We start from the raw sequence: 17324 nt of genomic DNA on the forward strand, positions 1-17324 counted from the left end.
GATGCAGTGGGAGGGTATCCTGCTTCTTTTTCCACAACTTCATGACCTCGTATCACCAGCCCGTGAGTTCATTTGGGAACAGACTGATGAAGGGGAGAAGATGATATGCAAATGGGAACATTTCTGTGGGTGATGCTCATAGCTGAAATGGCCTTGGAGTAGTTATTTTAAGAGGAAATCTTGGCTCATGTTCATTGAGCTGAACTACCAAGAGCAGCCTGTGAGGTGGAAGAAAAAGGGATGGGGAGAAAGGAAGCAGGTGGTGAGAGGATGTGTGTACCAGAGATGTTAATCCCTTCCAAGCACTGTTTTTCCTGCCTCTAGAGATGGCCATTATTTCAAGTGGGCTCTGAGGTTTGGAAAAAAGATTTGGTGTGTGTGTGAACAACAAGTATTTAGGAAATTGCTGTGCTGTGTGTAAACTTAGCATGGAAGTTTGTAACTGAGGTGCATGGTGATGCCTTCAGTTTGGCTGTGAAGCTTTGGGGGGCATAGCAAAATACTTGTTGTCAGCCCAAATGGACTGGTATAAAAGTAAATAAATACCTGTAAAAGATTGTCTTTCTCTTGCTTAGTACTGTTCCTGAGTGTTTCAGCTTCAGATGTTTTTGAAGAAGTTGCTCTTTCTTAGCCTAAAAAGCAGCACTTAAGATATTTAAACAGAAGTGATGCTGCCTCTCCAGACAGGAATATTTGTATAAATGTTTAAAGTGTTCAGTTAATCTGGCAGGGTTGTGACCAAGGCATGATACTGTGCCTGTGTGCATTTACACTGTAATTATGAATGGTTTGTGCTGTGAGAGAATGTGATGGCTTCAGTGCTGCCTTTTTGTTATAAATACAGCATCTTCTGGGCTGTTGTTTAAAGACTCCTTTGGAAGCTTGATTTAATAGCGGAGCTGAGTGAATAATTCAAAACCTTTTTATCAAGTTCTTGTTTAAATTCTTAAATGAGCTCACCATAACCTTTTTATGTATCCCTCCTGCATGTGTCATACAAATATTAGAATAATTGAGTTTTACTAGTACAAATGTTTCTGTGAAGCAAATTTTTAGAGCTTGATGTATGACTGTTTATGGAAAGGGGAATGTTAAAATCTCACACACCAGTGCCTTTGCCAGAAACTTGTGCTGGCTCACTTAGGAAAAGGGTGGGGGGCAAGACCCTGGGCTTTGTTGGAGCAATCCTAACTGAGCTGGTTTGTCAGATTGACTTGTTTGCAGTTTAAAAATTGAACATATGTATTTAAAGGAATTTCAGCTATATCTCTCTTACAGGCCATTCTACAAACAGTAGCAGTACTTAGCTTAAAATATTTGCTTTTTTTCAGATAAGTACTATTTTGATTTTTTTCCTTTTCTCCCCCTTTACATGAGATGAAGCAGCACATTCAAAATGCATCTGCTTAGCATCACTGAGTAGCTTAACAGAGAGATGCAGATGAGAGAAAATCCATAGTTACCTTCCAGGTTTCATCATTCCTTGGCTGGAAGTCCAGTCCGGGCTGGAGGAGAGCCTTGCAGATAGGTAATTTGAGTGGATTTAGCATGCCTACTCACATGTATTAATGTTTGCAGACTTGCTGATGAAAGCTCATTAGTGCTAACTCACTTCTGAGTACTGATGGTCTTTAAAAGGCAAATGAAAGCCTTGCAACCAGGATGTCTGCAGAACCGGCATCCATTTGTCTTCTGCTTCTGAAGAAAAATGGAAGACTTAAAAATCTAAAGCCAGCTCAAGAAGCAGGGGTTGAGGATTAGGCAGGGAGCTGGGAGATGCTGTTTTCTCAGTTGAGGATTGTTGCTTTATTGGTTACAAGAATTTAGTCAAGGCTGTTTATTCTGTTTGCAGACAAACCTTCTCCTGTGCATGCTCTGGCAGTCCTGTAACCTTCCTGGCACCGCCGTGCGTGTGCTTGGGGATGAGCTGGAAAATCCTTCCTCTTTCCGTGTATCATGAGTTTGCAAAGCCTGATTTGCATGTGCAGGGTTTGCTCTCTGAATTTTGGATTCCTTTGCTGATTTTCTTCTCTGCCCACCTTTAACAGTATAAATGTTGTTACCACAGAGCTGCCCGGAACGTGCTGAGCTCCAGCTGCTGGTAATGCCACATGCCCCTCACAATGTGTGCAGAAATCTGGAATTGCAGCCTTGTGTGGCAATGAAACTACTATTGAAATCTTCCATTGCCTTCAGTCACAGCTATTCTGAGTGTAACTACTGACAGTACAGATGCTAAAAAGTGGGCATCTGTATATCCATACCCAGGCCTGTGAGAAACATAAGGTGGTCTTTAGAAGTAGGAGCTTTTAGGTTTTGGGGATATAAAAAATCCCAAACCGACCTCCAAACCCTGGCATCATCACAACAACCAGCTTTGACTTTGCAGAAGGAGGGCAGTGAAATGTAAGAGCCAAATAAACCTGTTCTTTTTTTGGCTTGTCTGAAATTGTCGTATGTGTAAAGTCATGTTTTCACTGAACAGAACGAGTTGTATCCAGTTCTCTACCAGTGGGCCTGGGCCTGTGGTTGTGGTGTTCTTGTGTTTTGTCAGCTTGAGTGGGAAGAGGTTCAGACTTGGTCTGACTTCTCTGCATCAGCTGTAATATTGCTGCAGTTGGGTCTTTATTAAGCTGAAAAGACCAAGAAAAATCTTCATGCCTGTTCATTTCCATATGGTGCAGTATCAGCTCTGACTTGCCAATGTGGGTTCCTTGGACCTGAAAACGAGTGGGATATTTTGGGTGGACTTTTGCTTGTGTTTAATTAAATATTGGTGTAACAAGAGTTGTTTTGTGACAAGAAAGACCCAACAATCTTACCAAACATGCAGAACAAGCAGGCTATGTCTTGTCATCCCATTACGACATTCCCACTGTAGGAAACACCCTTTGTGCTTTGTTGAATTTGTCCTTATTCATAGTGTAAAACTGCAAATCAACATGTAAAATTGCTTTTGTGCATTGGAGATTTATAACAGTTCGTTGTCCCTTCAGATTTGTGTTGCAAAGTCTCTGTGAAGATAGGGGAGCAATAGTACCTTATTTATTATGTGGGGAATCTGAGACTTGGCAGCTTTTTCTGAGGTAGCCATTAATCTGAGTGTTTGCAGAGTTTGCTGTAGTTTATGATTGAAGTTGGTGGTTACAACAGGCAAGATCCCACTGCAGCACGAAGTGGGGAGAGCGAGTGCCAGCTGAGCTTTGCCTGAAGTGATGTGTCTGAAGAGATGCAGGCTGGGGTGAGAACAGAAAGAGGCTGCTGCCTCCTCATTCCCTGATTCTTTGATCCCTTTGATTACGTGACCACTGAGCAAACTGATCTGTACATTTTGTGCTCAAGTTTTGTCTAGTGTACGTATGAAATAACCTGAAGGAGGAGGTGGATCAAAGTAAGCTCTGGATTGTGTTGTAGCTCAATGCTTTTTGATTGCATGTGGGTATTCTGCAAGGCAAGAGTTAATTTGTCAGCCTTGTCCCCATTTACATAAGTACTATTGATACTTCACCCTCCCTGTGGTGACCTGTGAACCATCTCTGTTGGGTCTTCATGTTGTTCTAGGTTTGGTTATTCCCTCTTTCTGCCCAACAGAGATTTACACTCCATCCTCTTCTAATTCAAACTGGTGCCTTTAAGTTTTCCCAGTCACATAATAGTGTATTAAAATATATATAATTTTTGCTTGTATTTATCTCATTTAGTGTTGTCAGAGGGGAATACACTTAAAGGCTTGATTTGTATTTGAACTGGATGGAATAATGATGAGGTATAGCTGAGTTAATTTCTTTCTTTTAAAGCTGCTTATGATTTTCTGCTGTGGATGTTTTGATTCTTGTTTATTTTACTCCTTCATTTGCAGAAGAATAGTCTGGGAGAGGGGAAGGAAGAGGCAGGGTTTACCCCTGTAACCATCATTGTTAGCCCTAACTTCTGGTAGAGCTTTGCTGCTTTGGCTTGACCCCTTTAAACTTGAGAAATGTGTTTTTGTTTGCATTTCCATCTTGTTGCGTTTAAAAACTGTTCTAACTATACCAGATTGTTTGAGCATTCATTGGGGAATGTTTTTCAGAGACTTGATAGAGTTTGCAGGCAGCTTTTCGTCCGCCAAGTACTGTACTGGGCTCTCACTGGTGAGGTTTTGCTTGATTTGCTCTAAGAGTCTGCAGAGCAACTGTTCAAAATTGCCGACACATGTTAAGTAATGTGGAAATCACCATCCTACCCCATTGAAGTCTGAGGCTGCTCATGTCGACAATAAGAACAAGATCTGACCCTGAAAATGATATGTGAACAGTCTCAATCTGGAGACCATTTCTGGTGTCTTCCCTCTGACTCTGGCTAGTTTATCCTTTGGTCTTAGGTATTCTATTTTTTAAAAAATTATTTACTCAATCTCCTTAAATATACCACATTATGCCTTGTGCGTGTATTTTTGAATCATTTAACCACATGTGCATATTTGATGATGCCAAGTTCAGAGTAAAATCTCAATTCTATAGTTGAATATCAGGAGAGTTAATTCTACTTCTAACAATGATGGTAGTGGTATAATGCTTATTTAATAAGAAATCCATCATCTTCTACCTCCTTTTCCAAACCTCTAGTTTTCAGCTTTGGAGCAGCTGTAATCAGCCTGTACAACTTCCCTTCCTCCTCTCATGAATAAATCCAGCTACCTTATCTTCTCTATCAGAAAGTCTTCCCTGGCTTTAGCAGCCTCTGGAGGAGGGTATAAAAGGGGCTTTCACTGCCTAACAGGAAGCGAAATGAATGGAGGAACTTTTGATAATGCCCCGTCTGTCTGAGCAGGGGATCAGCCCGACTAAATTGCAACAGATTAGTGAATGATAGTGCTTCAGCCAGGGCCAGAATTATAAGTTTTTAATCTTGGAACAAGCAATGATTTCTTCCTCCTAAACAGTGGTCAACTCCCTCTTTGATTTGGAGGCTTGCAGTCATCCATATTCAGTTAGTTTGGGTGTGTGGTTTCTTTTCTTTTCTTTTTTTTTTTTTTCCAGTTTGCATTCATGAGTCTCAATGAGCTTTTGGTTTTTTTTGGTAGCAGTGATTTTGGTGAAGCCTATCATGGCCATATGTCATTTTTGCCAATAACTTGTACTTTGCTTGGGATTTTTATGCCTATACTGAAATCTTAATATTGGTATGTGTTGTTCTGCCTCAGTCTTTTGCAATTAGCTTTGGGCTGGTTTGAGTATTTTTTTTATAAGCAGCATTTTTATTTCTGGCCATCTTCAGCCTTACTCTGTGTGTGAATATGTGTGACTCCTCGATTCCCACCCCACAGCTTGGTCCAAATTTTCTGATAATTCAGCTCAGTGGGAGGGAGAGATGACTGAAAATCTAAATGGGGCAGCTTAGCTAATTGCCTTAGGCCTGACTCGTCTGCTGGTTTTATTGCAGCCCAACGTGATTGACATTTGGGGAATTGCACTGGTATAATGCTGGCAGCAGTGGTGAAAAATCTGCCCTATTGTTTCTGATACATTCGCTGTCTGAGGAAGACCTTTTTGTTACAAATAACTAGCAGAAAGGCAGCTAATGGAGTGGGTTTGCTTTTTCTTTGAATCACTGGCTTTTCCAATTCCCGAGAAAAAAATATGAGTGAGAGTAATATTCTTGTACTAAAATTTTTGCCTTGTTCTGTGTTCTTTCAGGCTTTTTTTTTTTCTTGGATTTTATTACTGGAAAACTCTCTAATGACAACTTTGCTTAGGTAAGTGAAGCAAGATTTTTTCCTGTGGATTTTTTTAGAATCACTTCCCCTATCTTAACTTCTTTTGCATGTTGGGTTGTAATGTTGAGCTTCCAGCCAGCTGTGCTGCGTGTGCTGTGGTTAAAGGCTAGAAAGATGTTGTAAACAAAAGTAGGGGTAATGCCTCTAGTATGACATAAGGTCCTCATTTACTCATTTAATCAGATGGAGTGGACGTGGTGCAGAATAATGAAATACAGATTATATCTGTATATTACTGCATAATCTCATCAATTCATTTTTTTTTTCCCAGAGATGATCTGTATTTTTTTCCACTGGAAAGTAAACTTGTTGCTATCACTTAATGTCATTTTGTTATGAAATGAAACCTTCATGCTTCCAGGTTTTTAGATATAGTTGCTCTTCCTCCATCCTTTTCTCTTCCCTCCTTCCCTCAAGGAGCAGGAACTTCTGATATGAAGAAATCATGAAAAGCTTGAGGATTTTATTTTTTTTTAGCCCAAAAGATGGGAGAACATGAACAAATACAATGCCACCCTTTGATATTCTGAACCCCATCTACACCTCTGAAATGCAGATTCCATATAATTGGTGATTGACAGGGTTTCTGAGTGTTGATTGAAAGGACCTGGCCTTTTCTATTTCTAAATGTCTTCAGAACATTCTCAGCACAAATCCAGTGCCATGGTGCCGTGGATGATGGGTGGAAGAGCTGAATGTCCTGCTGTACCAAAATTTAGTTTTCCTTTGTGGTGGAGAGAAGACTTGACTGACCTCTGATGCAAGACAAGAAGTTAATCCCCAGACATCCAGCTAATTTGATGTGTTAGTTGGAGTTGGTTGTTTATCCTGGATGAGGCCAAAAGCAACTGCAGTGTTCAGGTGGGAGTATAGTATCCTAACATCTGTCCTGACAAGAGTAAAGTGTACTTGTAAAGTGTCTGTGAAAGGCTTCTCTTTTCACTCCTGTCTCTGCCTTCTGCAGTACCCACCCTCTCTTCCTTTAGATCTCCTTCCAGTGAATGGTCAGCACAGCAGCTTCTCTCCTTGAGATTAGGGACCTTGATGAAATAAAATTGATTGTCTGAAACCAGAAGTCTTCTCCAATCTGCTTTTCCATGGTATTTGTCCCTCTTCAGGGAGGACTTTGGGGGAGTCAAGACAGACAATGCAGAGAGGCTTTTGAGTTCCCTTTAGTTTTCCTTTTAGGTAGCTCCTTGGAGTTTATCTATCTGCCATTCCTTTGCCAGGGTGCTGAACTCAGGGCATTTTGTTTGATGTAGCTTCTGTCTTTTCCACAAACACACAGGAACTGGCTGGTGGACTCCAGACTGTGAGTGAGCCAACAAAGGTGGAAGATTCCTTAGCAGGACCCTCTGAGAACATGTCTGAGATAGATTATTGCTTGGCATCCAACACTGCATTTCTCCTGAGACATGCCCTGGCAGTGTGCTTGAGGTTCCCCCATGTCTCCCTCAACTGCCTGAGCAGTGACTAATTTGCAGCCTGAAGCTGTATTTATTGATGCCACTGCCTGTCCAGAGGATGAAGAGGACTCTGCAAATGAGGAAAGTATTTAGGCATCCGTTTAAAGTCCTTTTAACTTTGTATATTGGACACATCTATGAATATATGCAGAGCGAGCTAATAAATAACCAGGGAAAGGTAGTTAAGAGGAGAGGACATAATTAATTCTGTCATGTACTCTGTTTTAAAGTTGGGTCCAGAGCAGTAATATGTTAGGCTGGGAAGGTAAACACTGTCATTATTCAGTAACAAAACATGTACAAGGCTGACATTGTTTTCCTCCTTTTGAGATAATAATTTTTTTGCAGTGGTTGGAGTATCTTCGGTGGTCTTTGGTGCGGTAGGAGCCTGATGAAGCCCTACCCTTTCCAAAGGGTCAGTGCTCCTTTATTTGAATTGAGTTTTGTGTTTGCTGCTTTGCTGACACAGAACGTGTGCTGTTCCAGAAGGCTCTTTCTGTTTGCTGCGGTTGGGGTGCTTGGCTGGAATTCCTGCAATATAGTTTGGAGGGAGGTATTTCTGTTTCATCAGGTGATCCTTTTTCAATTCCCCACACTGCAGTGTTAACCCAGGTCAACTGTACATGTCACATTAAAAAAAATCCTTTTTGTGCAGATGCTGTTAAAAAGCCAGCATGATCTTACCTTGTATATATTTTTTTTTCTCCTCCAACTACACCAGCATGCAGGGTGACTTCAGCAAATGCAACTTTGCATGGTCCTTCAAGGTTAACATGTTTGGATCTTTTTTAGTGGGGAGAACGATTTGGGGGAGTCCTGACTTTGCATCTTAAAGCATCTAAAGTTGCTGTGAGAGTGACGATATATTAGCTAAAAGGAATAGTTGTCATGGTAAAAAGTTACCTAAAGCAAGGGAGTTAACTTTTCAGCATGTATGATAAATAATAGGAAAGAAAGCTCAAGTGATTGTAGTTTGAAGTTCTCCCCCTTTGCTGTTACTTATAGCACAGCCTCTCTCCTCTCCTTCATGCTTCTCATTTTAGCAAATTCCTAGATGTATAGTTACACACACAGAAAAATAAGCAGAGATTAATATGTGTATTTCTATCTTGACTGTGCTCCACACAACCCACCCTGGATATCAGATCACTTGAGTTTGCATAAGGGAAGATGTATGTATCCAAAGTGGCTTGGTGTTGTTCAACCCCTCAGTGCCTCTTCCTGTTGAATTTTCTTACAAGTTATGCAGCTCTGGATTTTCCAGCAGAAGTCTTGGACAAAAAACACTCATGGAGACACCAGTGGAATAGCTGATGCAGCTCAGCAGCCACCTCCTAAAATAAGTGGTGGAAGGATGCCTGTTTCTCTTAGCAGTATTTTCTTTGGAAGATGAGCATCTCCTCAGCATGTCCTTGGCTTTCTGTGTCTCCCTAGCAAGCTGCAGTACTGAATACTCCTTCTTCCACTATTCCCAGCTCAGTTTAAAAGTTCTTGGTTCAGAGTATTTCTGTGGTCCTTCAAGGTCTGCTCTGTCTGATTGCAAAATTCCCAGGAATTTGGAGAGGGAATCCTTCCTTTGGATGGATCAAAAAGAACTTAATGTGTTGTCAATTTGCACAAGGTCTTACTTCAAAGTGTGAAATTTTTTTTTAGGGAGAGGGATCTCTTAAGAAATTACTAGCCCTTGGTGGGTGGCATGAGCAGCACTGACTGGAGGAGCAATTGTTCTGTGGTTCATGTGCTGTTTATTTTGCAGCCAGTGATGTTTTTATATTGCTGAGGCAGATGGAGGGATTCCCAGCTCCACAAGCATCACCCTGGGGGAGATGAGCTGGTTTTAGGTTTCACCACTTGGATGATGAGGTTAGCCTGAGACAGAGATGCATCCCTGTGTATGGAAATGGTCTTGGCCCAGATCTTGTCTGGAGATACAAAGTCTGAGAAAGGACCAAGAGGTCAGCTTCAGCTTTTTAAGGAATGTGATGTATGGTCATTCTATGGTATGTGTGGACTGCTGCTTTTTTATTTCAAAAAGGGTAAAAAATTTACTTACAAGCTTATGTGCTTTTTTTAAAACACTCTAATTAAAGCTACAATTAGCTCTAAAGTGCAACCTACTTTACAGCTACATAAATATTTATTTCTCTGATACTGAAACACTAATGATAAAGAATCCCAAGAGGTTTTTTCATAGCTACAAAGCAAAGGATATTTCTCCCATTCTCTGCCTCTTAGCACCTTTGTTCCACTTGACCTGCTTCCCTCCTACTGAGCTAAGCAACATCCTCAATCTGCACACACTGGGACTTTATTTTTTTGCATCTATAGTAATCTTTAGTAATTACTCTGCAGCTCTAATACTCGTTACAGAAGTGAGCTCCTCTGCTTTTGTCAATCAATGGTATCTAGAAAACTAAAGCTCTGAAACAAGCTAAAATGAATAGAATCTTGTTTCCTCTTTGCTCACATGGGCGCTTACTCACTTCCCCATCTGCTTTGACTTTGAAGACAGCTGAGGTTCTTCCTCTGTCTGACCCACTTGGCATAAGCTAGAGAGGATTGTCTTTCTTCAATAGCCAAGTTTATGGGGCTTCAGCTTGTTCATAAACAATCCTTAGTGTTTTGAGTGCTGCCTTTCTCCTTCTTTCCCCTTCAAAATGGACTTGCTGTCATTTGTGTACAAACTGGGGGAGTATTTTAAGTCTATAGATAGAGGAGAAAATTTGTGCAGTCATTGGACAAAAGAGGTTGTAAAATGTGCTGAGGAGATTTCACTAAAGATCTGTGATTTTTTTTTTTATTTTCTTGTCCACTTTCAATTTGCAATCCCAGCACAAGAGAGCATCAGCTGTAGAGGAGGGCTTTGCTCTGCTAGTCCTTGTACAAGCACAGTTCCAGAGTACAAAATACAGGACTTAGATATACAGAGGCATCTTTATAGGAATGTGTGAATATTTCATGTACTTCAGAGAAGGACAAGGTGTTGCTCTGCCTTTGCTTTCCCACTTAAGTACCTGCACCAGTAATTGGTTTGCATGTGTGAATGGTTATTTTAAGGTAGCATTAAAACTCATCTTCAGCTTTACTGATGTCCTGCACACCAGCCTCTCCTGAGTGGAGCTGTGAGGCCTTGTGATCTGCATGTGGTCCCTCTGGCCTCTTGGTAGCAGGAGATAGCAACCCTCTGTGGAAAGACAGGCTGTAATTTTGTCCTGCTTTGAACATGTGGGATTCTAAGTATTTCCTATGAGATGTATTACTAGTATAAACAAACTGTTTTGTTTAGTGTAAGCTCTTTATCCTGATAGGATTGGAGGCATCTTATAAAGCAATCATTGTAAACTCTAAACTAATATTTGGCATTATTTAAATAAACATAAATCAAGATAGTATACAAACAACACAAGTTCCCAGCCCAGGGAGCTGAAAGACAGACCTACTTGGATGTAGCCTGTGTACTTTTTGTCCATTTCTCTGTTAAATTTAAAGCATTGTGCACCTAATTAATACCTTTTAAAATTTATATCAGTGATAAAATTGATAAATACTGCAATGGACACAGATTTTAGTGCTGCAATTACAGAATAAATGTGAAAGCATGCAGGGTGAGTAGATGTTTGTGCAGTCTTTTGGTGCAGCAACTTTGCCACCCTGCTTGGTTTGATACAGAGGACTCCAAATTGAAGCCTTTAAACCAGAAAGGGTAAATTACTATTTAGTGTGTTGTAAAAGGTCTTGTAGACTGTGGGAGTAGATGAGTTATTTCAAAAACATAATGCTGGAAAGAAATTTCCGTGCCAGGCTGTTAGATTTCATTGCTGTGTTAATTAGATAGGAAGAAGCCCCTTATTTCATGAAGTTTTCCAACTCAGTTGAAGCTCTATCACATTGGATGCGACAACTAAATGATCAACTATTTGTCTGGATGCCAGGAGCCTTGTACTTCCAGATTAATTGTGGTTTTATGACCCAGTGTTAACTTTTTGAAAAATAAAGCTTAGGCCTTGGAAAAAAACCAGATGCTGATGAATATGGGAGGGAATGGGGAAAAGAATATAGTGTTCTTGGTAATGAGGTGACCTCTGGTGCTCTAATTTCACTTACCAAGTAGCTATTATTTTTTTTATATAAAATGTAAAATTTTGCCTTTGAGGAACTTCATTTCAGAGGGTGGAGGAGTTCACAATCCTTTCAAGGCCTGAGTTCAGCTGGTAATCCAAGAGGGAATTCAGTATCTTCATAGATGGAGGGTGTATGAGTTTTTTTAGCTTGTCAGGCTTTTCAAAAATGTACAGATTTGGAGATGCATGAGGGACTGGGGAGAAGCCCTTGCCTCTAAGTGGTGGTAAAATTTAAAACTCTTATGGGTATGGCTCTGATCAACATTCATTTCAGTGTTCCCATAAAAAGCTTATGACTTGGCAGGATTTCAGGGACTGAAAAGAAAAAAGCTCTGTATACAACATGTTTTATTAATGTTGAAGGAGTAATATTGCTGTATTTCAGAGTCTGCCACTGCATAGAATAAGTTCTTTTTGGCTCTTGTACACTTTGGCTTTTCTCTTGAATAAAACAAGGTGTGACTTCACATCTGCTTTTTTCTAGTAGCCTTGTATTAATCAGGAGTATACGTATTTCCAAGTTTTGGCTACATTTCATGCTTTTTCTTTCTTAATTCTCTCGTGTTGCAGAATAAATTCATGATTCTTGACCCTCAACTGATACTGTTAAAGTGTATTTGCATAAACCTTGATGCTAAGCATCACATCCCACTTACTTGTGATGACTTTTTGCCCCCTTTTAAGCTTCATGTAAAGGTGAATTTGAAATTAGGCAGCTGAGAAAGAAGCCGTCTGTTGAAACTTGGCAAATGTGGTTGAACTAATAAAAGCAAAATTTAAAAAAATAATACTTTAAAGAGAAATCAGTACTGTAAAACATGAGCTTTAAGATGAAATTGCTGAAGATAATCTGTGCAGCCAAAGTGCAAGAGGAGGCAGATAACACAAGTCAAGCACAAAATCCCAATTTACAGGCACATACCGGTGTTGCTTTGGTGAGATTACCTCTGCGTGGGGCTTGGCTGCCCATCAAGGAATGGCTTAGGGAGCGGAGCGCTGGCAGCGTGCAGGCATCGGGGCACGCTGTGAAACAGGAGTCTGGCTTCAAACCCTCATGAAACAGGAGTCTGGCTTCAAACCCTCATGAAACAGGAGTCTGGATTCAAATCCTCAACACCAGCCTCTTTCAGAGAGTGCTGCGCTGCCCGGCTGTGGGACACAGCCCAGGCTCTGCGAGGCAGGAGCAGTGGGGGTATGTGACTGCTGAAAAGTGGCTTTTGTTCCCTAAGTTACTGCGAGGGGTGATGGCTGGAGTAGAGTTGATTTTTTTGTATAGTAGCTAATATGGGGCTGTGGTTTTTGATTTGCTTTGGAAATTGTTCATAATTCAGGGATGTTTTGGGTACACACAGCCAAGGCCTTTTCTGCTTCTCACCCATCCCACCTGTGAGCAGGAGCATAAGAAATTGGGAAGGGATAGCTGACCTGAGATGGTCCAAGGGGTATTCCAGACCATATGGAGGCAGAGGCAGGGTGTAGAGCTGGGGGAAGCAGGAGGAGGGGGATGTTCAGAGAGATGGTGTTTGTCTTCCCACATCATCATTCTGTGGTGGAGCCCTGCTTTCCTGGAGATGGCTGAACACCTGCCTGCCCGTGGGAACTGGGGAATGAATTCCTTGTATTGTTATGCTTGTGTACAGCTTGTGCTTTACTTGTGAACCTGTTTTTAAACTCAATGCATGAGTTTTCTCACTTTTACCCTACCAATTCTCTCCCCCATCTCAGTGATGCAGAGTGAGCAAGTGGCTCTGTGGGTCTGAGTTGCTGCCTGGGGTTAAACCATGATAGCTATCATACTGTTAAAAACTGACATAGCTGTATCTCAGTCTTATGCTTCTGATTTGTGAGTAATGTTGCTTAATTAACAATTATGAAGCACTTGGAGCACTTCAAAAGTGCTGTAGGGTTGTAAAATACTGCATTTGCGTGTGCAAGCTCTTAAACGTGGAGATTTCCACGCTCCTGCTGTGCGAGTGCTTGGCTGAGTTGCACAGGCTCTTCCTGACCCAGTTCTCTCCTTGTTTGCTCACTCCTCCCATTGGACACAAACCATCAGCCTTTTACTCTCCACCTCCCTGTCACAGATTTATGAGTCTGTCCCTTGCAAAGCAAGCAGTTCTGCTCCACAGGTGTTCTAAGTCATGGTGGAGGGGGCTTGGAGCAACCAGATCTAGTGATAGATGTTCCTGCCCATGGCTGGGAAATAGAACTAGGTGATCTTTAAAGGTCCCTTCCAACCCAAACCATTCCATGATCTCTTCTGCAGAAGCATCTTTGAAGGTTATTATCACCTTTTCCAAGAATGTTCTTCCCCACACCCATAAGGTTGGACTCCGGTTCCTGGCCACAAACAAAATCTTTCTTCCTCTGTTTCCTTCCTTGTCTCTCTCCCAGGCTCTGCACAAAGGTCTGGCAGGTGCCCTTTAGGGAAAGTGTTTGGACTTTGATTTGCTTCCCCAGAGAGGAATTGGGTGAGCCTTAGCTGCTCACGTTCTCCCCATGGTGGTCATGGGGACACCTGGAGCTGAGGAAGAGCTCAGGGGCAGCAGCTGGGCTTGGGCTGGGGTTGCAGATGGATGTGTGTGCAGGTGCTCCCTGTGACAGGGGCACAGTGAGAAGGTGCTTTCTCAGGAGAGTTGGGGGAAGGTTTATTTGAAGCTGATGTGGTTGTTGTGGCCCGGGACCGTGCTCCTTCTGCAGAATCATGCTGTAATGGCAACTGCTGCCTTTGTGAGGCACTTGCATTGCCTCTATCTGACCTGTAAACATTTTGAAACTTTTCTTTGATATCCATCAGTACTAGAGAGCTGAAACTCACCCATGTGAACATGATTTGATTAGTTATTTGAAGAAATTCCCACTTCCCAGAGCAGAGGAGGCTGAATTTTTCAAGAGGCTTGGTATGTTATCAGCAGAAGTGTCTAACAAGAGATGCAGAAATACCAACTGCTTCACCAGGAGATGAAATCTCTTTGTAACCAAATGAAGCTCCCTGGGACTTGCTGGTGTTACCTGCAGCGCTGGCACCAGCACTAATGGCTTGCATCCTCTGAAAAAGGGAAAGCTCATGTAACTTGGTCTGCTGAGCCAGGGCTTTAATTCAAGCGTGGATAAAGCAAGGAATTTGATCAGGCTCCTACCGTCGGCCGTGCTTTGAGCTAAGTGAAAAGGAGTAGAGCTGAGTTGTGGGACACAGGGTTTTTCTTGTGAAATCTGAAGTGTTTGGCAGATCCCTGAGTAGTCCCCATCAATTGCCACGCACTCTGATTCAGCTCCTTGCCAGTACCTCTGTGCAGTGGGCTCGCGGCATGGATGGTATGGAAAAATTTAGTTTTTCTTTTTGTCTTGTCCTGTCAACCAGTTCTCTCAGCATCTCTTTATCTTGGATATTTATGGCTTGAAATAAAGTGTGTGTTGAGTTGCACTTATTCCTAAATTAGGTCTATACTCAATCTAGCAAAGGATGAAAAATTCTATTATGCTGGAACCCTGCTTGGGCCTCTTCTTGGGAGAAGAAAGGGGTTCTGTGGGTTTTCTTAAAATAAAAGTGAGGGGAAGGGAAGGAAGAATAGATGGTTAAGTGGTTTCAGTCACTATTAATGTTTGCCTACTGCAGCAATAATGTGTATTTCACATCTTTTCCCAGGGATGGGAGAGGAAGAAAGGGAATGAGGAAGTTGGTTGTACAGTTTTGGTTAGACTTGGTTTGCAGTTGTTCAACTGGTGTATGTGTTACAAAGCTAATAGTTGCTTTTATTTATTCTCAGTTGTGCCCAGCATTCCTGGGAGTTCTGGAGTTGCAGTCTATTGGAAGATTCAGGCTTGAATTGCTGCTGTCTTTGTGGTGTTCACTGTGCAGTAGGACCTGGAAAGTTGGCATTTTTTGTAAATTTAGAGTATTCCTCAGTCCTGGCATTGCTGTGAGGTGTCATGAACGTTGTCAGCAATAAAATTTTGTTCTGGATGCCTGTTGCACTTGTTGGTGTGCTCCTTTCTGTCTTCTTTCCAGGCAGTTATTACCACTTTATTTTTCTTACTTCATTTTTTCCAGAATTTTGTTTAGTGAGGAATGGCTTTTTACAAACAAATCAAACCAGAGTAATCTAAAAACTTCAGAGCTGACCCTACTAGGAGTGAAGGTCTAGATGGGGGATGATCTCAAGGAGGAGATCATCACATGGTCCTCTGTGCTGTGCTCTGGTCCGTGAGGTGTGTGTCTGCCATTCACCTTGGCTGGCTGGAGCTGAACTTGGCTTTTTGTGCCTGTTTAAGAAGTTAATCTTTCTGAAAGGCTGAAAGCTGCTTGGCGTGGTGCGGTTGCCTCAGCTACAGGAACGTAAACCAGTAACGCCGGGGAAAACAGAGGGATAAACATTTGCTGTTCTTCATTTGCGTGAGGAATTACAAGAACCTGGGATACATTTAGTGACTTGGAACAATTTTTATTTGAGTGCTGGCTCTGTCATGACCTCTGCACATTTGCTTAATGAAACAAAGTACTCAAGCCTTGCAATGGAATAAGGAAAATCTCTTAAGATTGTAGTTCCTTTACATCAGCTGACCTTGGTCTGACTAACAAACCAATTTGGCCTAATCCTTGTTTTTAATTAAACATCAGATACTTGAAGGCAATAAGTTACTGGCAATTAATCAAAGCATCTAGGAAGCCTGACCATTGGTCTCTATACTGCACAGGCTGAAAAGCTTGTACATCGATTGATATTTTAAATTAAATGTATAAAGGTGAAAGAAAAAGTGATAAACTTAAGAACCACAGAACTTGCTTATTGGTGTACCTGTGAATTAATTGCATCTGTAGTTTTTTCTAAACCTGCATTCAGATTGCACCATGGAATAGTTGAAGTGTCACTCACTTGGAGGCTCTGGAGTGACATTTATCAATGTGGCCTCCTAAGACAAAGTTGATTTGTGGTGTAACCTGTCCCCTCTCCAGTGAAATCACAAGGGTGTGGGCTCTGCATTTGCCACTGCTTGCTGTCTCTCCCATCTTCTTCCTGAGCCCTGGGGAAAGAGATGAACGAGATGTTCATCATCTCAAGGTCAAAGAGTGTATTGGGAGGTCACTGGTGTCATTTGGTGACTTTTCTGTTTTAATGTGCTGTGTTGGAGCCATTTGAGCAATTTTAAAGATCAGATCCTATACAATAGATAAGGAAGACCTGTGCAAATATGACCCTTGTGTGCATTGTGCCCTTTTTTTGTGATAAGTGATGCCACATGAGAACTTCTCAGATACATAGATTGGGTGTAGGTTTTTTAGGCACTAATAGTGATGCAGGATGATGTTTGCAGACTTTTGTAGGTAATACTGGAAAAGTTGGGGTCCTTTCCTGACTAGTGTCAGCCTTTATGCTTCTGTGCTGCTGTGACTTTCTAAGATGTGTGGTCTATATGTTACTAAAAACATACAGCAAATAAACTTGTCCAGGCAAGAACATGACCTTGATGCACAATCATTACTTAGAGCCCTAGGCTGGAAAGAATTATTGGTGTTGGAGATCATGGTAAGGAGTCATCTTCCAGGTCGGTCTCTAAATATAGTCCTTTAAAGGTTTTAGCAATGCTTTTGGACTGTAATTTTTTTAATTATAGCAAGGGACATAAATCTTGTTGTTACAAGGGAATGCAAAAAAACCCACCCAAACTTCTTTCAATTCACAGTACATTCCTCATTTTACAAAAGAAAAAAGTACCTGACAGATGCTGAAAACTGTACACCTTTTGAAGCTGTGTGGAGATGAATATTCAACCTATGAGCCAGGAGCAAGATGCAGCAGGGATTATGTGAGAGCTTTGTGTGGGAGGAATTTACTTCCCATGGTTTACATAGTGTAAAAAGAGCAGACCCCTGTTTCCTTGGTGGAAATAGCTCCACTAAAGTCAGAGCTCCGATTCACATAGAGCAAGATTTGCAGACTGAAGTCAAATTTAGATGTATTTGTTTGTGTAAGGCTGGGTTAG

General features: G+C 41.5%; 1 protein-coding gene across 7 annotated transcripts in view; it reads left to right on the top strand.

The window, feature by feature from the left end:
• AKAP13 (A-kinase anchoring protein 13) overlaps nt 1-17324 on the top strand; it is a 205516-nt gene that overhangs the window by 14631 nt on the left and 173561 nt on the right. For 6 of the 7 annotated variants that reach the window (XM_063412790.1, XM_063412788.1, XM_063412794.1 and 3 more), the window contains exon 2: nt 5676-5734. The exons of the other annotated variant lie outside the window; for it this stretch is intronic. The gene's annotated coding sequence lies outside the window, so the exon portion shown is untranslated. The remainder of the gene's footprint in view (nt 1-5675; nt 5735-17324) is intronic. 7 annotated transcript variants of the gene reach the window in all.

Source organism: Prinia subflava, chromosome 15 (assembly GCF_021018805.1).
Source record: "Prinia subflava isolate CZ2003 ecotype Zambia chromosome 15, Cam_Psub_1.2, whole genome shotgun sequence".
Lineage (NCBI taxonomy): Eukaryota > Metazoa > Chordata > Aves > Passeriformes > Cisticolidae > Prinia > Prinia subflava.